This window comes from Rhinolophus sinicus, chromosome 9, assembly GCF_057876585.1.
Source record: "Rhinolophus sinicus isolate RSI-liver-muscle chromosome 9, RSI-T2T, whole genome shotgun sequence".
Classification (NCBI taxonomy): domain Eukaryota; kingdom Metazoa; phylum Chordata; class Mammalia; order Chiroptera; family Rhinolophidae; genus Rhinolophus; species Rhinolophus sinicus.
The window spans coordinates 3,478,755-3,506,433 of record NC_142509.1 but is presented as its reverse complement, the minus strand read 5'-3'; positions in this window follow the sequence as shown (position 1 = coordinate 3,506,433).

Genomic DNA, 27,679 nt, shown 5'->3' with positions numbered 1-27,679 from the left:
CACTGTTGGTGGGATTGCAGATTAGTGCAGCCATTATGGAAATCACTATGGAGGTATCTCAGAAAACTGGAAATGGAACTACCTATGACCCAGCAATCCCACTCTCAGGTATCTATCCAGAGAGATGCCAGCGCTAATTAGAAAAAATATATGCATCTCTATGTTTATTGCAACATTATTCACAATAGCCAAGACCTGGAAACATCTGAAATGCCCATCAGTAGATGACTGGATTAAGAAACTATGGTACATTTATACAATGGAGTATTACTCAGCTATAAAGTATGAAATCTTACCATTTGCAACATTATGGATAGACCTACAGAACACTATGCTAAGTGAAATAAGTCAGTCGGAGAAAGACAAATACCATATGATTTCACTTATATGTGGAATTTAAAGAACTGAATAAATGAGCAAATTAAACAGAAATAGTCTCAGAGATACAGAAGGAAAACTGATGGTTGCTAGATGGGAGGGGGTAAGGATTATGGAGAAGGGAAGGGGATTAGAAAGCACAAATTGGTAGCTGCAATATTGCCACGGGGATATGAAAGACAGTTTGGGGAATATAATCAATAATATTGTACAGATTTTGTAGGGTATCCGATGGACACTTGTCTTATTAGGGAGACCACTTCATGGATGGTACAGATGCCTTACCACTGCACTGTACACCTGAAGCTAAAGCTGAATAATATTGTATATCAACTACCATGTTTCCCCGAATATAAGACCTAGCTGGACCTTCAGCTCTAATGCGTCTTTTGGAGCAAAAATTAATATAAGACTTGATCTTATTTTACTATAATATAAGACAAGGTATAATATAATATAATATAATATAATATAATATAATATAATATAATATAATATAATATAATAATACCGGGTTTTATTTTAATTTTTGCTCCAAAAGATGCATTAGAGCTGATGATCCGGCTAGCTCTTATTTTCGGGGAAACATGGTATAATTAAATGTACATATAGTCATGGGATATGAAGTACAACATAGGGAACAGAGTCAATGAAATTGTAATAGATATATGCGATGTCAGAGGGGCAATAGATTGGGGTGGGGGGTTATCATTTTGTGAGGGGTGAAATGTCTAACTATTACATTGTTTTGTACACCCGAAACTAATAAAAAAAGATACATAGAAACAATGAGTTTGTCAATTTTGTTAATCTTTTCACAGAACCAGCTCTTTGTCACATTAATTGTTTCTATTGTCTTTTTGTTCTCTATTTCATTTAGTTGTGCTCTTATTTTTATTATTTCCTTCCTTCTGCTAACTTGGGTTTCATTTGTACTTCTTTTTCTAGTTATTTAAGGTGTAATATCAGGTTGTTTATCTGGGATTTTTCTTTTCTATCTTTTTTTTTGTTTACTTTTTTTCTTTCTCTGAGGCTTCCAATAACTATGTTGAAATGCAGTGTATATAGGGGAGAACTCTGTCTTGTTCCTGAATGTAGAGTGAAGGGCTTCAGTTTTTCACCATTAATTATGATATTAGCTGAGGGTTTGTCATATATGGCCTTTATTATATTAAAGTATTGCCTTCTATACCCATTTTATTAAGTGTTTTAATCAGAAATGGATGTTGTATATTGCCAAATATTTTTTCTGCATCTGTTGATATAATCATATGATTTTTTTCCTTTATTTTGTTTATGTGGTATATCACATGGGTTGATTTGCATATGTTGAACCATTTTTGTGCCCTTGGGATGAACCCCACTTGGTTGTGATAAGTAATTTTTTTAATGCATTGTTGTATTCAATTTTCTAGAATTTTGTTTAGGAATTTTGCATCGGTATTCATCAGAGATATTGGTCTGTAGTTTTCTTTTTTTGTGCTGTCCTTACCAGGTTTCAGTATCAGGGTAATGTTGGCCTCATAAAATGAGTTAGGGAGTACTGTCTCTTCTTCAATTTTTTTGAAGAGTTTGTGCAAGATTGGTATTAGATCCTCTTTGAAGGTTTGGTAGAATTCACTAGTGAAGCCATCTGGTCCCGGACTTTGGCTTTTGGGAAGGTTTTGGATGACTGATTCCATTTCGTTACTGGTGATCGGTCTGTTTAGATTTTCCAGTTCTTCATGGTTCAGCCTTGGAAGGCTATGTGGTTTCTAAGAACTTGTCCATTTCTTCTAGGTTGTTGAATTTGGTGGCATATAGTCCTTCATAGTATTCTTGGATGATCCTTTGTATTTCTGTGGTGTGCGTGATAACTTCCCCTTTTACGTTTCTGATTTTGTTAATCAGTGTCTTCTCTCTTTTTATCGTAGTAAGTCTAGCCAAGGGTTTGTCAATTTTGTTAATCTTTTCAAAGAACCAGCTCTTTGTCACATTAATTTTTTCTATTGTCTTTTTGTTCTCTATTTCATTTAGTTCTGCTCTAATTTTTGTTATTTCCTTTCTTCTGCTGACCTTGGGTTTTACTTTTTCTTCTTTTTCTATTCTTTAAGGTGTAACATGAGGTTATTTATTTGGGAGTTTTCTTGTTTCTTCAGATAGGCCTGTAATGAGATAAATTTCCCTCTTAAAACTGCTTTCGCTGCATCCCAAAAATTTTGGTAGGATGTATTTTCATTGTCATTTGTTTCTATGTATCTTTTGATCTCTCCTCTAACTTCTTCTTGACCCAGTCCGTCTTTAAAAGTATGTTGTTTAATCTCCATGTATTTGTGTTTTTTCCCCGCTTTCTTTTTACAGTTGATATCCAATTTCAAAGCCTTGTGATCAGAGAATATGCTTGGTATGATTTCCATCTTCTTAAATTTGCTGAGGCTGATTTTATGTCCCAATATATGATCTATCCTTGAGAATGTTCCATGTACACGAGAAAAGAATGTATAGTCTGATGTTTTAGGATGAAGTGCTCTATAAATGTCAATTATGTCCATTTCATCTAATGTGTCATTTAGGGCTGCTATTTCGTTATTTATTTTTGTTTGGATGATCTATCCATAGCTGTCAATGATGTATTTAAGTCCCCTAGTATACTTATGTTTTGGTCAATTTCTCCCTTTAGTTCTGTTAGTAGTTGCTTGGTATATTTCGGTGCACCCTGATTGGGGGCATAAATATTGATGACTGTTATGTCTTCTTGTTGTACAGTCCCCTTCACCATTATGAAATGTCCATCTTTGTCTCTTGTTATCTTTTTCACCCTGAAGTCTGTTTCATCTGATATCATTATGGCTACACCTGATTTTCTCTGGGTTCCATTTGCTTGGAGTGTCAATTTCCACCCTTTCACTTTGAGTCTATGCTTGTCCTGTTGCTGAGATGTGTCTCTTGGAGACAGCATATGGTTGGGTTTAGTTTTTTGATCCAATCTGCTATTCTGTGCCTTTTTATTGATGAGTTCAGTCCATTTACATTTAGGGTGATTATTGGTATATGAGGATTGCCTGTCATTTCATATTTGGTTTTCTGTTAGGTCTGTGTCTCCATTGTTTCTTTGCTTTTGTTGCTGTTCTATTATTTCAATGTGGCGGTAGTCTATGATATTTCCTTCTATTTCTTCTATTGTTTATGTTATATATTTCAGTTTTCTATTTTTTTGAGTGGTTATGATTAAGTTTATGTAAAAGAAAGTTTTATATTTAGAGTATTTCATTTTCTTCAGTATGCTTTCTTTCTCCATTCCCTTGTGCCATTTCTGACTTTTACTCTCTCCCCTTTTATATTTTTTGTTGTCACAAATTATCCCTATTTATGCTGTAAGTTGATTTCTGTGCTGCAGTAGCAAGTTGTCTTTTTCCTTTTTTTTAAAGTGTCTTTTTTTCCTTCTTTAACCTGTATGTTATGTTTAAGTGTATAGTGTCCTATTTGGTGTAGGGGTTGCCGTTTCCTCCTTCTGTTTGTTTGTAATACTGGTCATGGTTTTGTATTCTTTTGATTTTTTTGTTTCAGGTCAGATATCCTCCTGCAGTATTTCGTGTAGTGCATTTTATATGTTAGAAAATTCCCTCAGCTTCTGTATGTCTGGAAAGGTGTTTTTTCCTCCTTCATAACTAAAGGATATCTTTGATGGATGTATTAGTCTTGGCTCGTAATTTCTCTGTTTCAATAATTTGAATATTTGGTTCCACTTCCTCCTGGCTTGTAGAGTTTCTGCTGAAAAATCTGTTGCTAAGCTAATGTGCTTTCCCTTGTAGATTACCATCTTCTTTTCCCTGGCTGCCTTGAGGATTCTTTCTTTGTTGTTAAATTTTTTTTTTCTTGAGGTTTCACTTTTAGTATGTTTTACAAAAAGGAAAAAGCAAAACCAAAACAATTCTTTCTTTCCCTCTTCCATTTTTAAAATCTTTAGTTTACTATATCATTTGTAGATTTACTGTTAAATTATATTTATAAAGTTAGAGGTAAATGCCGAGTCCTGAAAACTTAGGGTGGCTTATGTAACTACTTTAACAGAGCAGAAAGATTAACATTTAGTCTTAATTTACCAAACCATTATTCTTTCTTAAAACTGTTATTAAATGTTAGGATTAATACATTGAATATTCCACATATTCACACCCGTGTAACTCAGTTCAATCTTGACAAGTGACAATTCAAGTTGGTGTCTCCAAAACTGGAAGATTTCTCTATTTAGATCTAATTCTAGGAGGTCAGAACAACCTGAAACCATCAGTCTTCATCACTGGTAATTCTTATAGTTGAAAGCAGTTTTTGATCTGGAACTTGTACTCTTAGTACAGCATTTTAATCCAAATAATAGCATCATTTAAATTCACTTATGATGCATTAATAAACATGAGGAGATTTTTTTTTTTTCCATTGAGAGTAACTTTTTATAGTTTGAAGTGTGGAATCATATTAATGTTTTTATTTTTTATTTATTTATTTTTAAAATTTTATTAGTTTCAGGTGCACAAGACAAAGCAAAACTTAGACGTTTATCATTTATATCCCTCACACTGTGTGAACCCCCCTCCCCCCATCCACTATCCCTCTGATATCGCACATAGCCATTACATTTCCACTGTCTCTATTCCTAATGCTGTACTCCGTTTCCTGTAACAATATACATACAAATATATAAACATACATACATATATATATATATATATATATATATATATATATATATATATTTATAAAATTATAGTTGGCATTCAGTATTGTTCAGCTTCAGGTGTACTGTGCAGAGATCAGGCATCTACATCATCCCTGAGGTGGTCTCCCAAATGGAACATGTGTCCATCGGATACCCTACAACATCTTTACATTATTGATTACGTTCCCCAAATTAATTTTCAAAACCCCTTGACCATCTTGTGGTTACTGACTATTTTCTAAACCTCTCACCTTCCCCTTATCCCCACCTCCCCGCCCCTCTAGCAACCCTCAGTTTTTCCTCTATGTCTCCAAAACTGTTCCTGATTAGTTCATTCATTTATTCTTTTCTTTAGATTCCGCATATAAGTGAGATCATATGGTATTTATCTTTCTCTGTCTGACTTATTTCATTTAACATAATGTTCTCTAGGTCCATCCATGTTGTTGCAATTGGTAAGATTTCTTTCTTCTTTATGGCTGCGTAATACTGCATTGTATAAATTTACCACAGTTTCTTAATCCAGTCATCTACCAATGGGCATTTCGGTTGTTTCCATGTCCTGGCTATTGTGTATAGTGCTACAATAAACATAGGAGTGCATAAAGATTTTTGAATTGGAGTTTTTGATTTCTCCGGATAGATACCTAGGAGTGGGATTGCTGGATCATAAGGTAGTTCCATTTTCAGATTTTTGAGATACCTCCATACTGTTTTCCATAGTGGCTGGACCAATCTGCATTTCCCACCAACAGTGCACAAGCGTTCCCTTTTCTCCACATCCGTGCCAGCACTTGTTGTTTGTTGATTTATTGATGATAGCCACCTTGACTGGGGTGAGGTGGTATCTCATTGTGGTTTTTATTTGCATTTCTCTGATGGTTAGTGAGGTTGAGCATTTCTTCATATGTCTGTTTGCCATTGGTATGTCCTTTTTAGAAAAATGTCTCTTCATGTCTCTGCCCATTTTTTAATTGGGTTGTTTGTTTTTTTGGAGTTGAGTTGAGTGAGTTTTTTATAAATTTGTGATATTAATCCCTTATCAGATATATCATTGGCAAATATCTTTTCCCATTCAGTAGGATCCCTTTTTGTTTTATTGATGATTTCCTTTGCTGTGAAAAAGCTTTTTAGTTTGATGTAATCCCACATGTTTATTTTTTCTCTTACTTCCCTCATGCGAGGGGATATATCAGTAAAAATCTTACTCCAGGTAATGTCTGTGAAGTTTCTTCCTATATTTTCTTCTAGGAAGTTTATGGTTTCAGATCTTACATTTAAGTCTTTAAGCCATTTTGAATTTATTTTTCTATGTGGTGTAAGGAGGTGATCCAGCTTCATCTTTTTGCATGTGTCTGTCCAGGTTTCCCAGCACCATTTATTGAATAGACTGTCTTTACCCCACCGTACATTCTTGCTTCCATTGTCATAGATTAAATGCACATATAGGCATGGGTTTATTTCTGGACTCTCTATTTTGTTCCATTGATCTATGGGTCTGTTTTTATGCCAGTACCATGCTGTTTTGATTACCGTAGCCTTGTAGTATAATTTGATGTCAGGTATTGTTATACCTCCCACTTTGTTCTTATTTCTCAAGATTGCTGAGGCTATCTGGGGTCTTTTATGGTCCCATATAAATATTAGGATTATATGTTCTATTTCTGTGAAAAATGTCGTTGGTAGTTTGATAGGAATTGCGTTGAATATGTATATTGCCTTAGGCAGTATTGACATTTTAACTATATTAATTCTTCCTATCCATGAACATGGTATGTGTTTCCATCTATTTATATCTTCTTTCATTTCTTTCTTCAGCGTCTTATAATTTTCTGAGTACAGATCTTTTACTTCTTTGGTTAAATTTATTCCCAGTTATTTTATAGTCTTTGGAGCAATTGTAAATGGGATTGCTTTTTAATTTCTCCTTCTGATGTTTTATTATTGGTATATACAAGTGCAAATGATTTCTGAATATTAATTTTGTATCCTGCTACTTTACTAAATTCATCGATCAGCTCTAATAATTTCTTGCTGGAGTCTTTAGGGTTCTCTAAATATAGTATCATATCATCTGCATATAATGACAGTTTTACTCCCTCCTTACCGATTTGGATGCCTTTTATTTCTTTTTCTTGTCTGATTGCTGTGGCTAGAACTTCCAGCATTATGTTGAATAGAAGTGGAGAAAGTGGGCAACCTTGCCTTGTTCCTGATCTTAAGGGGAATGGTTTTCGCTTTTCCCCATTGAGTATGATGTTAGCTGTGGGTTTATCATATATGGCCTTTATTATGTTGAGATATGATCCCTCTATTCCCATTTTCTTAAGGGTTTTTATCATGAATGGCTGCTGGATTTTATCAAATGCTTTTTCTGCATCTATTTATATTATCATGTGATTTTTATTTTTCATTTCGTTAATGTGGTGTATCACATTAATTGATTTGCAGATGTTGAACCACCATTGCATACCAGGGATGAATCCCACTTGATCATGGTGTATGATCTTTTTAATGTATTGATGAATTCTGTTTGCTGATATTTTGTTGAGGATTTTTGCATCTATGTTCATTAGCGATATCGGCCTGTAGTTTTCTTTTTTGTGGTGTCTTTGTCCGATTTTGGGATCAGGGTGATAGTGGCTCCGTAAAAAGTGTTTGGGAGTCTTCCCTCCCTCTGGATTTCTTGGAAGAGTTTGAGGAGAATAGGTGATAATTCTTTTTTGAACGCTTTGTAAAATTCACCTGTAAAGCCATCTGGTCCAGGGCTTTTGTTTGTTGGGAGATTGTTGATTACTGATTCAATTTCCTTGGTGGTAATCAGTCTATTCAGGTTTCCTGTTTCTTCTTGTGTTAGCCTTGGAAGGTTGTATGCCTCTAGAAAATTGTCCATTTCTTCCAGGTTGTCAAATTTGTTGGCATACAATTGCTCATAGTAATTTCTTAAAATTTTTTGTATTTCTGCAGTGTCTGTTGTCACATCTCCTCTTTCCTTACTGATTTTATTAATTTGGGTCCTCTCCCTCTTTTTTTAATGAGTCTGGCTAAAGGTTTGTCAATTTTGTTTATCTTCTCTAAGAACCAACTCTTGGATTCATTGATCTTTTGTATTGTTTCACTGGTTTCTATTTCATTTATTTCCACTCTGAGCTTTATTATCTCCATCCTTGTACTCCCTTTGGGCTTATTTTGTTGTTCTTTTTCCAGGTCTCTTAAGTGTGAAGATAAATTGTTGATTAGTGATGTTTCTTGTTTCTTTAGGTAGGCCTGCAATGCTATGAACTTCCCTCTGAGGACTGCTTTTGCAGCATCCCGTAGATTTTGGGTCGTTGTATTTTCATTTTCGTTTGTCTCGAGATATCTTTTGATTTCTTTCTTGATCTCCTGCTTGACCCATTCATTATTTAGTAACATATTATTGAGCCTCCATGAATTTGTGTGTCTCCCAGTTTTATTCCTGTACTTAATTTCTAATTTCATAGAACTGTGGTCAGAGAGGACAATTGGTATGATTTCAATTTTCTTTAATTTATCAAGACTTGCTTTGTGTCCTAACATATGCTCTATCTTGGAGAATGTTCCATGTGCGCTTGAGAAGAACATGTATTCTGCAGCATTGGGGTGAAATGCTCTGAAAATATTGATTAAATCCAACTGGTCCAATGTATCATTTAACGCTGTTGTTTCCATATTGATTTTCTGTCTCGAAGACCTGTCCCTTGTAGTCAGAGGTGTGTTGAAGTCCCCTACTATGATAGTGTTACTGTTGATCTCTGTCTTTATGTCAGCCAATATCTGTTTTATATATTTAGGTGCTCCTATGTTGGGTGCATAGATGTTTACTAGGGTTGTATCCTCTTGTCGGATCAATACCTTTATTATTATATAGTGCCCACCTTTGCCTTTTAATATTTTCTTCATTTTAAAGTCTATTTTGTCAGATATAAGTATTGCAACTCCAACTTTTTTCTCATTTCCATTTGCATGAAATGTCTTAGTCCAACCCTTCACTTTCAGCCCGTGTGTATCTTTTGATCTGAGGTGAGTCTCTTGTATACAGCATATACAACGATCTTGCTTTCTTATCCACTCAGCCACCCTATGTCTCTTGATTGGAGCATTTAATCCATTTAAATTTAAAGTGATTATTGATAGGTATATAGTTATTGCCATTTTTAAATTTGTAGTTAGATTGTTTTCATCTTTCTTATATTTACATAAGTCCTTTTAGTATTTCTTGCAATGCTGGCTTGGTGGTAATGAATTCCTTTAGCTTATTCTTTTCTGGGAAGCTCTTTATCTCTCTGTCAACTTTAAATGATAGCCTTGCTGGATAAAGCAACCTAGGTTGTAGGCCTTTGTTTCCATCACTTTGAGTATCTCCTGCCACTCCCTCCTGGCTTTCAATGTTTCTGCAGAAAAGTCATTTGATAGTCTTATGGGAGTTCCCTCTTATGTAACCCTCTGTCTTTCTCTTGCTGCTTTTAGTATTCTCTCTTTGTCTTTAACCTTTGCCATTTTAACTAGAATGTGTCTTGGTGTGGACCTGTTTGGGTTTATTTTGGTTGGAACTCTCTGCACTTCCTGGGCTTGTATGTTGGTTTCCTTCATCAGGTTAGGGACATTTTCGGATATTATTACTTCAAATATGTTCTCCATCCCTTGTTTCCTCTCTTCACCTTCTGGTATTCCTATGATGCACATGTTGTGCTTGATGTTGTCCCATAGGTCTCTTAAACCATCTTCATTGTTTTTTATTCTTTTTTCTTTCTGTTAGTCTGTTTGGGTGATCTCTGCTAACTTGTCTTGTAAGTCGCTGATTCGATCCTCTGCTTCATTTAACCTGCTGTTAATTCCTTCAAGTGAGTTCTTTATTTTGGTAATTGTGTTCTTTAGTTCTAACTGGTTGTTCGTTATGATTTCTACATCCTTCTTGATGTCATCTCTAAGCTCCTTAAACATTCTTATCATCAGTGTTCTGAACTCTGTCTCTGATAGGTTGGTTACCTCTGCTTCATTCGGTTCCATTTCTGGGGGTTTCTTCTGTTCTTTAATTTGGGACATGTTTCTTTGTCTCCCCATTCTGGCTGACTCTCTGTGTTTGCTTTAATGTATTAGGTAGATCCCCTGGAGTTCTTACTTCTTGCTGGGTTATCTTATGTAGTATGTGTCCCTTATATTTGACTTGCACTAATTCGTTCTTCTCCTCTGCATGTGCTCCGAAAGTGACTCTTGTGTTGTGTGTATTGTCCTGTTAAAGAAGATCTTTAATTGCTTTTTGCTTGTGAGTAGGTGGGGTTAACTCCTAGGCTGACTAGTTGTGAGACTTGGCTCTGCCCACTGCAGGGTGTTCTGCTGCGTGAGGGTTGACCGCTTAAATGTGGATTGGCCTCTATGGGCTCTTGTGCCTATAAAGAATCCCCTCTGGGTGTGTCACTTGTAGGTCAAACCTGGTAGTACTCTGGTTTGGTCTGGAGTTGGCCTCTGGGTATGTTGAGTCTTGTGCCTCTTAAGCTGACCCCTGGTAGTGTAATTTCAGAACAAAGCAAATCACCAAGCACAACAACAACAACAACAACAACAACAAAGAAATAATCAAATACATTCACATGTAAAAACCAATCGACAACCCCCACTCAACACAGGCAAAAATGTCAAAGATATAAAGACAAATCAAAACAGAACAAAAGCAGCACCAGTCTTGGCTTAAGCCCACCAAGTAATCTCCAGGTTGTCATCTGCTGTACCAAAGAGTCCCCTGTGTATTGTGCAGGTAAAGCCGGTCACCTGGTGCCCAGAGTGACGTTGGGACTGCAGATTTAGATGCATGGGGCTGAGGGGTCTGGACGGTAGTTTTTACAAAACCAGTGCAGTTTCTGCCCTTGCCTGCACATATGCACACTGAGAGTAGCACCACCAGCCCTGTGTCCAGTTCTCCTGAGTCTTAGTGCACTTCTTCCCTGTGTGTGTGTGTGTGTGAGGCGGGCACGAGATTTCTCAGCTGCTGAAAACTGAGAGCTGCGTCTGCCGTTTACTGCTGATCCCTGGGAGTGCGTCCGCCGATATAATTGCCCCGCCCTGCAAGTAATCCCTGCGCGAGTCTCTTCGCTGTTCTGCGTGATGAGCAGAGAGTCCTTTGATGGGTTATAAGCAACCCGTTTCTGATAAGATTCCACGGAGAACTCAAAAAGTGCACCCCGCTGCCGCCATTCCTATTACGTCACTCCTGTTGTTAATTTTTGACAGCTTCAATACAATGTGCCTTGGAGAAGGCCTGTTGGGATGGAGGTAATTAGGTGTTCTATTTGCTTCTTGGATTCAAGGATCCAATTCTTTCCACAAGTTTGGGAATTTCTTGTCTACTGTTCGTTTGAATATACTCTCTGTTTTCTTCTCCCTTTCTTCTCTTTCTGGTATGCCCATAATTCTTTTTTTTTTTTTTTTAATAAATTCTACTTTTTCTTCTATTGGGGAAGGGGTACAGGACTTTATTGGGGAACAGTGTGTATTTCCAGGACTTTTTTTCATGTGAAGTTGTTGTCCTTTCAATCTTAGTTGTGGAGGGCACAGCTCAGCTCAAGGTGCTGTGTTCAATCTTAATTGCAGGGGGCGCTGCCCACCATCCCTTGTGGGACTCGAGGAATTGAACTGGCAACCTTGTGGTTGAGAGCCCACTGGCCCATGTGGGAATCGAACCGGCAGCCTTCGGAGTTAGGAGCATGGAGCTCTAACCACCTGTGCCACCGGGCCGGCCCCCCCATAATTCTTATATTGCTCTTTCTGATGGAGTCAGAAAATTCTTGTAGAGTTCTTTCATTTCTTTTAACTCTCATGTCTCTCTCTTCTTCCATTTGTGTCATTTTCAGATTTCTATCTCCAATGTCACTGATTCTTTCCTCCGTCTGGTCAACTCTATTTCCTAAGCTGGATGTTCCATTTATATTTCTTTTGTTGAGTTCTTAATCTCCAGAATTTCTATTTGGTTCTTTTTTTAAAATTTTAATCTTTTTGGTAAATGTTCTTTTTGTTCTTTGATTGTGTTTCTGAGTTCATTAAACTGCCTTTCTGTGTTTTCTTGCATCTCGTTGAGTTTTTTCAGAACTGCAATCTTGAATTCTCAGTTAAGTCACATATTTGCATGTCTTTAAGTTCATTTTCTGAAGAATTTTCATTTTCTTTCTGAGCTGTATTGTTACCTTGGTTATCCATGGCAATTAGTGTCTTATTATTTCTCCTAGCCATCTGTAGGAATGGGTCTTGCAGCCAGTTGATAAGAAGAGATCTTTCTGTTGTTTTCATTAGGTGTTCGTAAAATGTTTTATTTTCTCTCTGACTGTAACCTTTTATTCTCTCTCATGCTATAGTATTATATGTTCTCTGCACTCCTCCAGCTCTCACACAATGAGAGAATCGCTGGAAGGTGGTTTTCTCCTCTGTGAACAGATCACCTGGATGTCAGGGCACCACATCCTTGGGAGGATGTGGAGAACTTGTGAAGTTCCAAAAACACTTCCTGTACCAGTTTCAGAGCCTGTGTGTCTCAGCGGCTCTGTTTACTCATGCAGGGATCCGCCCAAATAGGTGGGGACAGGAGCGCGGTGGGTTGTGAGAGGTCGCCCAGAGCAATGGCAGGCGACCACCAGCACAGACAGCACTGCACCCAAGTCTTCCTCCCCTTCATCAGGGCTTGTTGGGCTGTGAGTTCATAGCTGTAGGCCGCAGTTCTCAGAGCTGCAAATATTCTTTTCTTTTGATCTGACATTACTACTATTCCACTTCTAGCACTGGGAGGGTGGGGAAGGGGTGGGTTGGCTCCGTGCCTAAGGCTTCCGTTCTCTGAGGCAGTGAGGGCTTAAACCACCGTTTTCACCCTTCTTCCCTCAGTCTTTGCTCCGAGATCTCTGACATGATCATTGGGTTCAGCTGTGTTATATGCAGATCCCTCAGGTGGGACTGTGGGCCATAAGTGAAGCACTATCAGTTAAAGTTCTTTCCTCTCCCACAACTGCAGTAGCTCCTGAATGCGGGGAGCTCAGATCTCCAAGCTCCGATCGGCTCCTGCACCTGCGTAGCCCACCTCTCTGCACTTCCGTCTTCCCTCCTTCCCCACTCACACAATTTGTGCCCTTTTAGATGATAGTTGTACGTCTCTTAGTCTTGCTTGCTGCTCAGGGAGTCCTTTGTGGAATTATAGCTGTTCAATTTGTTGTAAATTCCAGGTGAGATTTCAAGAGTCTCACCGCACGCCACCATTTTTATGATGTCAGTTCCAGGATTTCAATTTGGTTCTTTTTCAAAAATTTTAATCTCTTTGGTAAGTGTTTATTTTCTTCATTGATTTTATTCCTGAGTCTATTAAAATGCCAATCTGAGTTTTCTTGCATCATGTTGAGTTTTTCCATATCTGCAAACTTGAATTCTCTGTCATTTAAGTCACATATTTCTATGTCTTTAAGTTTATTTTTTGGAGATTTTTCATTTTCTTTCTGAGCTGCCTTGTTAGCTTAGTTGTTCATGATATTTGATGAATTATTTCTCTTCCTAGACATCTATAGGAATGAGTTCTTCAGCAGGTTGATATGAAAAGATCTTTCTTTTGTTTTCCAGTAGATAGCACTGGGACATTTTATTTTCTCTTGCTCTGTTCTTGATTCTCACACTGGAAGAGGAGGTGGGTGTCTCCCTGCAACCAGGTCACCTCAGTCTCAGGGCACCACCCCCATAGGAGAATATGGTGGGTGATAGGATTCTGAGCCCCTGAAATCCCAGTGCTGCTCCTGCAGCCAGATACAGAGCTCTGCTGGCTAACAGCCTTGACTGCCTCCACTGGAATCAGCTGTTGAAAGGTGGGACTGGAGTAGGCTGGGAAAGGCCACTGGAGTGTTTTTCACTTTATTTGCCTCTGAGTAATGGTGACTGCAAGATCACAACTGCCTCACCCCTATATCTCACTGGATTGGTTTCAGTGTTTATCTGCTGCTCAAGAACTGTCTATCCAGTTCTAAAGTGTGTAGATATTTTGCTCTATAATCCAATACTCACTGCTATAGTTTTTGTGGGGGGCCTGCTCTTGCTCTGGGAAGGTGGGGGGAGGCAGCCAGGCTCATTGGTTTTGTTTTCTGCCTGGCAGTGAGGGCTGATAACCCACAACTGTCACATTTCTGTATTCATTGTCTGCCTTGAGGCCTCTGCCCCAAATGCTGGGTTCAGCCATATTTATGCTTATCACTCAGGCAAGAATGCTCGGGCCCAGAGAAAGTGCACCTGGGACCTGAATCCTCTCCTCTGCCAGCACCATGATGACATCTAGGCTGTGTTCATGGCACTGACCTCTGGGCTGCATCAACACACCCATCTCTATTCTTCTTTCCCTCCTCCCTTGTTGACCTTGATTCACACACTTTCAGGTGTTTCTATGTGTAGATCTCTCAGATGTATTTGTGTGTTTCACAGGGAATTCATTGTTGAATTATAGCTGTTCAACTTGTTATAATTTCAAGGGGAGATCTCAAGGGGGATCCCTCATGCTGCCATGTTTCTGGCATCACTCCTAGGAGATGATTTCATTAAAAATATTTTCTGTCCCTTTTTTGCTCTCTTTTACTTCTGGGAATCCAATTATACATGTGTAGTAATTCTTTATGTTGTCTCACAGATCTCAAGAAAAATTTTCTTCAATCATTTTTCTCTCTGTTATTTGAATAAATATGTTCTTTGCCTTATCTTCAAGTTACTGATTTTTTTCTTCTACAATCTTAGGTTTATTCTTGGGCCCATTTGTAAAATTTTCATTCATTTTTGTACTTTTCAGCTCTAGTAATTGAATTGTTTAAACAAAAGAGTTTTAATTTCCTTGTTGACATTTGTATTTGTTTACTCAGTCTTAGCACAATTTAAAAAAAATTCTTTGAACATGTTTTCCTGTAGTTCTTTAAGCATATGTATAATAATTATTTAAAGACTTTGCATCCTAAATCCAGTACATGAGCTTAAATGGGGTCAGTTTCTATTGATTATACATTTTCTTCCCTGAGTATGGGTCATACTTTCCTGTTCTTTGAAATGTCTAATAATTTTTTTATTGTTGATTTTTAGAAACTAAATATTGTAAATAGTAAGTTGTAGTGACTTTGGACTCTTTTCTGTTCTTCTAAGGTTTGTTTTTGAAAATTTTAGTTAAGTAATTGGTAATCAATTAATTTGCCTGGAGTCAAACTCCACAATCTCCTTCCTCTGTAGTGTGCAGTTGTCTCTGCTCATTCCCCTCCCCTCAGTGTGATTTCCTAAGTGCTTCCCCTATATTTGCATAGTTTTGAGGTCAGTCAGTGATATGGGAAAAGAGTAAAGCTTCTGTTCTTTGCTGCCCCAGGTGATTGTGGTTTGAGGAGAACATTAAAAGGCACAGCATATTTACAAGTTTTGTTTACAATCTTTGCTGAATTTTCTGGTGTTCCCAGCACATATGTATACTTTAGCAGTAAGCCAGGAATGTGTGGAGAGTTTGTTATTCAAGCTCTCCTATGGCTCTCTGGCTTCCAAAATCTCCCTGCCATATATCTATTGGCTCTGATACACACCACAGACAAGCCCTCCTCTTTTAGCCAGTAAAGCTGTGGGTTTATAACACCTGATCTGGGGGCAATTGGAGTATTCCTTAGCAATAGACCATATATATGTTATTCTCACTTGATGAGTTAACAATTTTTTTGTGAGTAAATACTTAAGTTATTGCCTGCCTTTTGATGTTTTCCAGTGAGCTGAAATAGGTGGTTTTCTAATTTTGTCTAGGTTTATACTTATTTTTCTCCTGAGGAAAATCCTCCAATTTCTTCACACCATCATTACTGGAAATAGAGTGTTGTACATATACGTTTTATAAATTATTTCTTTACTTATTTCAAGAAACAGTTAATGGCTAGTGTTATTAATGATACATAAGACAAAAGTGTGTGGACAAATGCATGTATCAACATCTCTAAGGAATTCTGAAGAGTTGCAGTCTGAATGAAATAAGCTTAAGAAATATGTTGATTTATTTTGTAGTTATTTTCTTTTTTTATGCCAAGAATGACCTATGAAATTAATCTATGCTATGTCTAAATGCATCTGAAATTTTTTTCTTTAGGATAAAACCCAGGACTGGCATTACTAGATGAAAAATATAAATTAAAAAATGTATTTGGCTATATATTAAGATAGAGTTGAATTTGAGCATCTTACCCAAATTCATTTGATTTCTGTATCTGGTAATCTGATCACTTTTACTTCTTGATTACCTAGTTGTTTTATTCAGCCATTCATCTCTATAGGAAATATTTATCAAGTACTTGTATAATATGCTGGGAATACAAAGATGTGCAGGGCACCATCCTTCCTTGTTTGGGAGCTAATGAGTTAGTGACTGGGACAGATAAACTAATTGCTACAAAATATATGTGATCTAGACCACAGTGTTCACTAAGTGCTCCAAACCCACAGAGTAGGGAGTTCTAACTTGTCCTAAGTCAGGGAAGAGGGTGACATCTGAGGAGGATCTTGAAGTTTTAGTTACTGTTATCAAGTGAGTAAATAAGGTGGACATAACCACATTCTCAGTAGAAGGAAGAGTGTATACAGAAGCATGAAAGTGTAAATGACTATGGCTCACTTGGGAAAGGAAGCAACTGGGTATGGCTACATTGTTTGTGTGTGTGTGTGTGTGTGTGTCCCCACACAAGTGGGTGGTGGAAGGTAAAACTGGAAAGGTAGTTTGAAGTAACAATATGAAAGCCTTAGGATGCAAAGAGTCTTAGGAATTTCTGGGGATTTTGAACATATTTTTTCAATTAATTTTCTAACACTGTTGGAAATGGGCAAGGTATTGTATTGTGTGTTATTATGGTACTTATGGGGTACCTAGCATGGATTGTAGACTTTAAAAGGAAAGGGTCAGGAAGTCTTCTGTTGTTTATCACTCTGCTGTGTTCATATTATCTATAATGAGCTAATCAGATAATGAGGTAAGCAGAGTCGCCTGGGCAAAAGCTCAAACTGATTGGCGACTGCGAAGACAATATAATGATTTATATTAAAAGACTGCAAGCACATATTCACCTCCACATTCAAATTCCCTCAGGACATGCTAAGCTATTATAGTGAGAATGGAATTTAGTGTATAAACCCAGGTGCACAAAGCATATCAAATTTTTTAATTTCCTTTAAATCTAATTGCATCTGACTCAAAATCTCCAATCAACTTGCTGACAGGAAATTAAGCCTCAGTCATTATTGGAGGTCCTCTCCCCAAAAACATACAAAGGTACAAAGGTTACCCAGTGTTAAAACACTGAGGAGGACATGGGGAGGCCATTCATGTCAATGGTTGCCAGTCACTGCTGAGTGGCCCAAGTCTCCATGAGTTTGTCCTTTCAGGAACTTTGCCCTGCTGTAGTCATGCTACATGCAGAACATAAGAAAATATTCATGACTCTAGACTTAACTGCTTGGGATTCAGTCTCTTTAAGGATACTACAGTGGAAGCACATTAAGAGAAGTATCTAATTCAGAGTTGGAGAATCACAGAAGGCTTCTTGGAGGAAGTATTCTTTCTGCCAAAGCATTCTGCTTCATTTGTTATCCTCCTTCTTCTCTTGAACCTTCTAGTTAAATAATTTTTCACTTTTCTCCTCCCCATCCTGTCACACCTGCTTCTGGTCCCTCTAGAGGAGCCTGGCCTGGCTCACTGCCTTTACCTTGCTCTTTATCTTGCTGATGTCTTTCCTAGAGTGACACAATAAATACCTAAGCAATGAAGGCAATACAATTTCCAATAGTAAAAAAGTGCTATGAAGGATTTAGGAAGGATGGTAAGTGTTTGTTCTCTTTTTTCTTAGGCTGTCTGAGTATATAACCTGCTTATTATTGGTATTAGGTGTCCGCTTATATAGAAGTAGATTAAGATTCTCATAGAAGGAATGCAAAAGAGAAGGGAGTGAGAGAGAAAGAGAAAAAAAAAGGCACACTCCACCTTTTCATTTTTTCTCTCCTTCTGATACTGAGAATACTTGACTAAGAATCCCATAGTCTTTGCTTCTACCATGTGGCCCAGCAAGCCACTCCCTGCCTCTCTGCCATACTTAGATGCCACTGTGGAGAAGAGATGGGGATGCAGGCAGGAGACTGGGCAATCTGAGGGCATGGGTATTCAGTTTTCCATAGAGAAACTAAGTATTTCCTAAAGGTACAATTTTGATTACTATGCAGACTCTTCTTTTTCCTTAACCATTGGGTAGGGGTTTATGAGGAACAATGGATCATCAAGACACAAAATGAACTAATTTCTCTCACATCCTAGTGTACTCTGAGTAGATTTCCAACCTCATATGCCATACAGAGGAGAGATATGGGATAGAGGGAGGGAATTTAGAGTCTATAGCACAAATAAAGGCATAGACAAGAAAACTTGGGCTATGTTTGGAGAATGGTATGTAGTCCAATTTGGCTAAAATGTTGGGTATATATTAGATAATAATGAAACATGGGTACAGAAAATTGGGGCTAACTTTTAGAGGGCTTTTTATACTGCGGTGACAGATTTGTAGATATATCAGTGAGAGTTGAGCATAATCAAGAGATTTAGAAGAGAGGGATAATGTTATGGGACAATCCTCACCTATTAGGTTGAATATTTGGACATTTTTCTTTTTTGACTTACAAAAATAGTGTTTCTAAATGGTTCCACCTAGCATTTAAGGCCACTATAACATTAAGGCTACTCTTCGAAACAGAAACTCATAGACACAGACAATAGTTTAGTGGTTACCAGAGGCTAAGGGGGGTGGGGGTGGGGGGTGGGGGGTGGGAGATGAAGGTAAGGGGGATCAAATATATGGTGATGGAAGGAGAACTGACTCTGGGTGATGAACACACAATGGGATTTATAGATGATGTAATACAGAATTGTACACCTGAAATCTATGTAATTTTACTAACAATTGTCACCCCAATAAATTTAATAAAATAAATAAATAAATAAAAAAGGCTACTCTTCATTTGTTGGCTCAGGAATCACCAACAGGAACCTCTTAATAGATAACCTATTCTTTGATTATTTGTCCTACCACTTGTTAATCCCCTTAGTTATCTTTTCATAGGTATACATATTTCTTCATTTTTTTCTCTACAGAACATCATTGAAAGTCATTGTCAAATGCTTTGATAAAATCTACTTTAGAGCTGTGACCCTGTCAGTGAAAGGAACAAGGTTAATTTGACATGATATGCTCTTAGAGAATCAGTTCTAATTCTGCATAACCATTTCCTCCTGTCAGTATTTCTAATAGGCCTGTGAATATCCATTCTTCGATCTTGCTCAGGTATAACATCAAATCCTCCTCAGTATTTTCAAAATCCCCTGTCTTTGACTTTCAGAAATATCTCCCACTTTCTGCAACAGAAGTATTTACCACATTTAAAAAATATATTACTGAGCCTCAAGAACTGATATAGTTTTCAAGTATCAATTTCAATAAGACAGTTGTATTACTTATATTTAAGTAAGGACATTGATAATTTGCAATGAATGTATTTACACTAATGAAGGAAAGAGAAAAAAGTCACAGGATGGTAATGCATATAGAATGCCTCCTAATGAATTGCATTGTAACTGTATTATATTGTATGCTTGTAATAATTACAAACTCTCTGGACTTTGGCTAGTGAAAAAATAATTACAAACTCTCTGGATGGTGACATATTTTAAATAGGAATTATTACTGTTTTACCTAAATTTTAGTGATACATTTTAGTTATTTATACAAAGACAATGATAGGACTGGGGGCTTTACACTGTATGGGAATTTATACTCAGTCAGGTATTGAGTACATTTTAAAAAAAATTTATTGGTGTGACAATTGTTAGTAAAATTACATTGATTTTAGGTATACAGTTCGGTGTTACATCATCTATAAACCCCATTGTGCGTTCACCACCCAGAGTCAATTCTCCTTCCATCACCATATATTTGATCACCTTTACCCTCATCTCCCACCCCATGACCCCTTACCCTCTGGTAACCACTAGACTATTGTCTGTGTCTATCAGTTTTTCTTTCTCATTTGTTTCTCTTGTTCTTTTCTTGTTTTTGGTTTATATACCATATATCAGTGAAGTCATTGGGTCTCTGCTTTTTCTGTCAGACTTATTTCACTTAGCATTATACCCTCAACATCCATCCATGTTGTCACAAATGTTCCTATATCATCTTTTCATACCACCGAATACTATTCCATTGTGTATCTATACCACAACTTCTTTATCCATTCATCTATCGAAGGACATTTTGGTTGTTTCCATGTCTTGGCCACCGTAAATAAAGCTGAAATGAATACTGGGGCACACTTGTCTTTATGTATAAATGTTTTCAGATTTTTGGGGTAGATACCCAGGAGAGGGATTGCTGGGTCATATGGCAATTCTATTCATAATTTTTTGAGGAACCTCCACACTGCCTTCCATAACGGCTGCACCAGTCTGCATTCCCACCAACAGTGTATGAGGGCTCCTTTTTCTCCACAGCCTCTCAAACACTTGTTACTATTTGTCTTGTTGATGATAGCCATTCTGACTGGGGTGAGGTGATATCTCATTGTGGTTTTGATTTGCATTTCTCTGATGATTAGTGATGTTGAGCATTTTTTCATATGTCTATTTGCCATTTGTATGTCCTCTTTGGAGAAATGTCTCTTCAGGTCCTCTGCCCATGTTTCAATTGGGTTGTTTGTTTTTTTGTTGTTGAGTTTCATGAGTTCCTTGTACATTTTTGATATTAGCTCTTTATCGGAGGCACTGTTTGCAAAAATCTTCTCCCATTCAGTTGGTTGCCTCTTTATTTTGTCGATGGTTTCTTTTGCTGTGCAGAAGCTTTTAAGTTTCATATAGTCCCATTTGTTTAATTTAGGTTTTACTTCCATTGCCTTTGGAGTCAAATTCATAAAATACTCTTTTAACTCAAGGTCCATAAGTTTAGTACCTATGTTTTCTTCTATGCAGTTTATTGTGTCAGGTTTTATGCTTAAGTCTTTGATCCATTTTGAATTAATTTTGGTACATGGTGACAAAAAGCAGTCCAGTTTCATTCTTTTGCATGTGGCTATCCAATTCTGCCAGCACCATTTATTGAAGAGGCTGTCTTTTCTCCAATGTATTTTTTTTCGCTTCTTGGTCAAAAATTATCTGTCCATATTTATGTGGTTTTATTTCTGGGTTCTCAATTCTATCCCATTGGTCTACGTGTCTGTTTTTCTGCGAATATCATGCTGTTTTGCTTATTGTAGCCCTGTAGTACAAGCTAAAGTCAGGGAGTGTGATACATCCAGTATTGTTCTTATTCTTAAGATTGCTTTGGCTATTTGGGGTGTTTTGTGGTTCCAAACAAATCTGAGGATTTTTGTTCCATTTCTTTAAAAAATGCCATTGGGATTTTAATGGGGATTGCATTTAATCTGTATATCGCTTTGGGTAATATGGCCATTTTAACTATGTTGATTCTTCCAATCCATGAGCACGGAATATCTTTCCATTTATTTGTGTCTTCTTCAATTTCTTTTAAAAATATCTTGTAGCTTTCAGCATATAGGTCTTTCACATCCTTGGTTAAGTTTATTCCTAGGTATTTGATTTATTTTGCTGCAATTGAAAAAGGAATTGTTTTTTGTATTTCTTTTTCTGAGATTTCATTGTTAGTATATAGGAACGCAACGGACTTTTATACGTTGATTTTGTAGCCGGCAACTTTACTGTATTTGTTGATGTTTCTAATAGCTTTTTGGAAGAGTCTTTAGGGTTTTCTATATACAGCATCATGTCATCTGCAAAGTGTGACAATTTAACTTCCTCATTCCAATTTGGACACTTTTATTTCTTTCTCTTGCCTGATTGCTCTGGCAAGGACTTCCAACACTATGTTGAAAATCAGAAGTGATAGGGGACAGCCCTGTCATGTTCCTGAAGGTAGAGCAAAGGGCTTCAGTGTTTCACCATTAATTATGAGATTAGCTGAGGGGTTGTCATATATGGCCTTTATTATGTTAAGGTATTTTCCTTCTATACCTATTTTATTAAGTATTTTAATCATTAATGGATGTTGTATCTTGTGAAATGCTTTTTCGGCATCAATTGATATAATCATATGATTTTTGTCCTTTATTTTGTTTATGTGATGTATCACATTTTTGGATTTGCGGATGTTGAACCATCCTTGTGCCCCGGGGATGAACCCCACTTGGTCGTGATGAATAATCTTTTTAATGCATTGTTGTATTTGATTTGCTAGAATTTTGTTTAGGATTTTTGCATCTGTATTCATCAGAGATATTGGTCTGTAGTTTTCTTTTTTTGTGCTGTCCTTACCAGGTTTTGGTATCAGGGTAATGATGGCCTCATAAAATGAGTTAGGGAGTACTGTCTTGTCTTAAATTTTTTGGAAGAGTTTGAGCAGGATTGGTATTAGATCCTCTTTGAAGGTTTGGTAGAATTCAGTAGTGAAGACTTCTGGTCCCGGACTTTTGCTTTTGCGAAGGTTTTGGATGACTGATTCAATTTCGTTACTGGTGATCGGTCAGTTTAGATTGTCCATTTCTTCATGGTTCAGCCTTGGAAGGCTATATGTTTCTAAGAACTTGTCCATTTCTTCTAGGTTATTGAATTTGGTGGCATATAGTCCTTCATAGTATTCTTGGATGATCCTTTGTATTTCTGTGGTGTCTGTGATAACTTCCCCTTTGTTGTTTCTGATTTTGTTAATTAGTGTCTTCTCTCTTTTTATCTTAGTGAGTCTAGCCAAGGGTTTGTCAATTTTGTTAATCTTTTCACAGAACCAGCTCTTTGTCACATTAATTTTTTCCATTTTCTTTTTGTTCTCTATTTCATTTAGTTCTGCTCTGATTTTTGTTATTTCCTTTCTTCTGCTGATCTTAGGTTTCACTTGTTCTTCTTTTTCTAGTTCTTTAAGGTGTAACATGAGGTTATTTATTTGGGATTATTCTTGTTTCTTGAGATAGACCTCGAATGATATAAATATCCCTCTTAAAACTGCTTTTGCTGTATCCCAAAAATTTTGGTAGGATGCATTTTCATTGTCATTTGTTACTATGTCTTTTGATCTCTCCTCTAATTTCTTCTTTGACCCAGTCCTTCTTTAAAAGTATGTTGTTTAATCTCCATGTATTTGTGTTTTTTCCTGCTTTCTTTTTGCAGTTATTATCCAATTTCAAAACCTTGTGATCAGAGAATATGCTTGGTATGATTTCAATCTTCTGAATTTGCTGAGGCTGATTTTATGTCCCAAAATATGGTCTATCCTTGAGAATGTTCCGTGTACACTAGAAAAAAATGTATAGTCTGATGTTTTAGGATGAAGTGCTCTATAAATGTCAATTATGTCCATTTCATCTAATGTGTCATTTAGGGCTGCTATTTCGTTATTTATTTTCTGTTTGGATGCTCTATCCATAGCTGTCAATGATGTATTTAGGTCCCCTAGATTAATTGTGTTTTGGTCAGTTTCTCCCTTTAGTTCTGTTAGTAGTTGTTTGGTATATTTCGGTGCTCCCTGATTGGGGGCATAAATATTGATGACTGTTATGTCTTCTTGTTTTATAGTCCCCTTTACCATTTTGAAATGTCCATCTTTGTCTCTTGTTATCTTTTTCACCCTGAAGTCTGTTTCATCTGATATCATTATGGCTACACCTGATTTTCTCTGGGTACCATTTGCTTGGAATGTCAATTTCCACCCTTTCACTTTGAGTCTATGCTTGTCCTTGTAGCTGAGATGTGCCTCTTGGAGACAGCATATGGTTGGGTTTAATTTTTTGATCCAATCTGCTACTCTGTGCCTTTTTATTGGTGAGTTCAGTCCATTTACAGTTAGGGTGATTATTGATATGTGAGGATTTCCTCTCATTCTATCTTTAGTTTTCTGGTAAGGCTGTGTCTCCATAGTTTCTTTGCCTTTTTGTTGCTATTATTTCTGTATGGTGGTATTCTATGATGTTTGCCTCTGTTTCTTCTTTTATTACAGTATATATTTCAATTCTGGATTTTTTTGAGTGTTTACCTCTAAGTTTATGAAAAAGTAAGTTTGATATTTAGTGTATTCCATTTTCTTCAGCACGCTTACTTTCTCCATTCCCATATTCCAGTTCAGGCCTTTACTCTCCCCCTTTTTATGTTTTGGTTGCCACAAATTGTCCCGGTTGATGGTGGTCGAATAGCCTCCTTTACTATTTCTTGTAGTGCAGGTCATGTATTAGAAAATTCCCTCAGCTCTGTATGTCTGGCAAGGTCTTTATTCCTCTTTCATATCTAAAGGATATCTTTGCTGGATATATTATTCTTGGCTCATAATTTCTCTCTTTCAATGCTTGAATATTTGGTTCCACTCCCTCCTGGCTTGTAGAGTTTCTGCTGAAAAATCTGATGATACTCTACTGGGCTTTCCTTTGTAAGTTACCGTCTTCTTTTCCCTGGCTGCCTTGAGGATTCTTTCTTTGTCATTGATTTTAGACAGTTTCAGTACAATGTGCCTTGGAGAAGGCGTGTTGGAATTGAGGTAATTAGGTATTCTGTTTGCTTCTTGGATTCGAGGGTCCAGTTCTGTGCACAAGTTTGGGAAGTTCTCATCGACAATTTGTTTGAATATAGTCTCTGTTCCGTTTTCTCTTTCTTCTCTTTCTGGTATGCCCATTATTCTTATATTGCTCTTTCTGATGGAGTCAGAAAGTTCTTGTAGAGTTCTTTCATTTCTTTTAAGTCTCAAGTCTCTTTCTTCTTCCATCTGTGTCATTTCCAGGTTTCTATCGCGATGTCACTGATTCTTTCCTCTATCTGGTCAACTCTGCTATTTAAGCTGGTTATTTCATTATTAATTTCTTCTATTGAGTTCTTAATCTCCAGAAATTCTATTTGGTTCTTTTTTAAAATGTCAATCTCTTTCGTAAATGCTCATGTTGTTCTTTGATTGCGTTTCTGAGTTCATTTACCTGCCCATATGTGCTTTCTTGCATCTCGTTGAGCTTTTCCAGAACTGCAATCTTGAATTCTCTATCATTTAAGTCACATATTTCCATACCTTTAACATCCTTTTCTGGAGACTTTTCACTTTCTTTCTGAGCTGTCTTGTTGTGTTGGTTATTCATGGCAATTACTGATTTATTATTTCTCTTCCTAGACATCTACAGGAGTGGCTTCTGCAACAGGTTGATAGGAAGAGGTCTTTCTTTTGTTTTAAAGTACTTGTTTGTAGAATGTTTTATTTTCTCTCCGTCTGCAGCGTTTTTTTTCTCTCTAACACGGTAGTGCTATGTTTTCTCTGCACTATTCCAGCTTCTCACACAATGGGTGGATTTCCTGGGAGACGGGCTTCTCCTCTGCTAATAGTTTGCCTGGGTCACAGGACGCAGTGTCTGTGTGGGTATGCAGAGAGGTTTTGAAGTTCCAAAGCTCTTCCTGCACCAGATTCAGATCCCGTATGTTTCAGCAGTTCTGTTAACTCCTTCAGGGATCCGCCCAGACAGGTGGGGCCAGGGGCAGAGTTAATTGTGAGAGGTGGCCCAGAGCAATTGCGGCGCCTACCACCACAGCTGTTCCTGCTTCCACAGCTCCCTCCCCTTTACCAGAAATAGTTGTGCTGCGAATATGTGTCTGCAGTGCACAGTTCTTAGAACAGCGTATATTCTCTTCTTTTGATCTGATACTGCTAGTGTTTTGCTTCTAGCACCAGGCAGGTAGGGGTGATGTGAGCTCTGGAGGGTAGGGAGGGGGCGGCTAGTCTCAGTGCCTAAGGCTTTTGTTCTCTGCTTGTCAGTGAGGCCTTAAACCACTGTTTTTAGCCCTCTTCCTTCAGTCCCTTCTCTGAGTTCTCTGCCAAGAGCATTGGTCCCAGCCGTGTTATATGCTGTCCCCTCTGCCCTGTGGGCCATAAATGGAGCCCAAGCAGTCGAGTTCTTCCCTCTCCTGCTGCGATAGTTCAAGGATTCACCGAGCTCAGAGCAGTGAGCTAGGTCTGTGTCCTGCGCCCACAGGCTCCGTCTCCACACTTCTCCCTTCCCTCCTCCCCCGCTCGGACAATTCGCCCACCTTTAGGTGAATTCAGTAGTGGGCCTCTTCGTCTTGTCTGTCTGCTGTGCAGAGTGTCCTTTGTGGAGTTATAATTGTTTGATTAGTTGTGAATTCCAGGGGAGATTTACAGAGGCTCACCAAAGTCTGCCATTTTGATGACGTCTCGGAGTACATTTTTAACATCATCAATACTTGGTGGAGTAGGTAGGTTTTATTACACATTAAATTTCAAGGTTCATAGCGAAGTCTGGAAAATTCACCTTAATAGAAGTTCAGGAATATTAAGCCTCCATTATGTACATTTTATTGCTGTGAATTATGGAGCAATAAGAACTAAAACACCAACTTGGGGAAAATTGAGTGCATTATATAGGAATGAACAGATATAATTGAATACCATCTTATTAACTTTAGCGAGGGCTTAATGCAAACAGCCCAGGCTTGGAATCAGAAGCCTGCAGCTTGAGTTCTGGCTGTTACTTACAGGTTGTATGTGCTTACACAAATATTTAATCCTTGGGTGCCACAGGTCTTCACTTATAAAGTTCACATCCAAATTCTCCCCTGCCTACCTCCCAGGATGGTGATTATTAGTATTCTATGGAATAATGTATTTTAAATCATTTATAAATACCAGAACATTATAGACTAAAATGAGGGTTTATTTTTATTTTTTTAATTAATGTGTTTGAAAAAATGATCAACTAGCATCCTTCTGGGGTTTGATTTTTAGAGTTCAAGAAGCCTAAATCTAAAAGGCTGAACCTAAATAGAATCAGGAAATTCAATCTATTGCCAAAAATCACACTGTATTACAAAGTTTTATCAGTAGTACTGTGGCAAAGCGCTGTGTATCATATTGGCCTTTTCTATAAATGTACAAAGTTTCTCAAGTTTTCCTCTTTCTTCTAGAACAGCTGTTCTTAATGTGTTTTCCCTGAACTAACAGCATCAACATCACCTGGGTACTTGCTAGGAATGCAAATTATTGGACCCAGACTAACCATTTTAGAAACTTGGAGAATTTCTTTCTATGTTTTAATAATCCTTCTATGTACTTCTGCTGCACAGTAAAGTTTTAGAATAATCTAAATTATGTGATATGAGCCCCCAAACAAATACAATCTTTAATGATTTCAATTAAAAATTAATGTATTGATTAACTACTAAATGCCAAGCACTTTATATTTGACACTTTCTATTTAGTTTTCTGACATGTGAATTATTATTCTCATTTTATAGATGAAGAAATTCCAACTGCAGGATTCTGTCCACTATCCTAAGATTTGAAAAATACAAAGAATGTCCACATAACAAATGTTGTGTTAATGTCTTTTAAAAATAACATATTTGTTGTTGCTGTTTTTATTTTTGATGTTTTGATGTCTGTCATTAATATTATTGGGGTTTGGTTGAGGGTGTTCTTTTTTCTTTTTCTTTAAAATTTTTTTATTGGGAAATATTGGGGAACAGTGCATTTTTCCAGGACCCATTAACTCCATGCT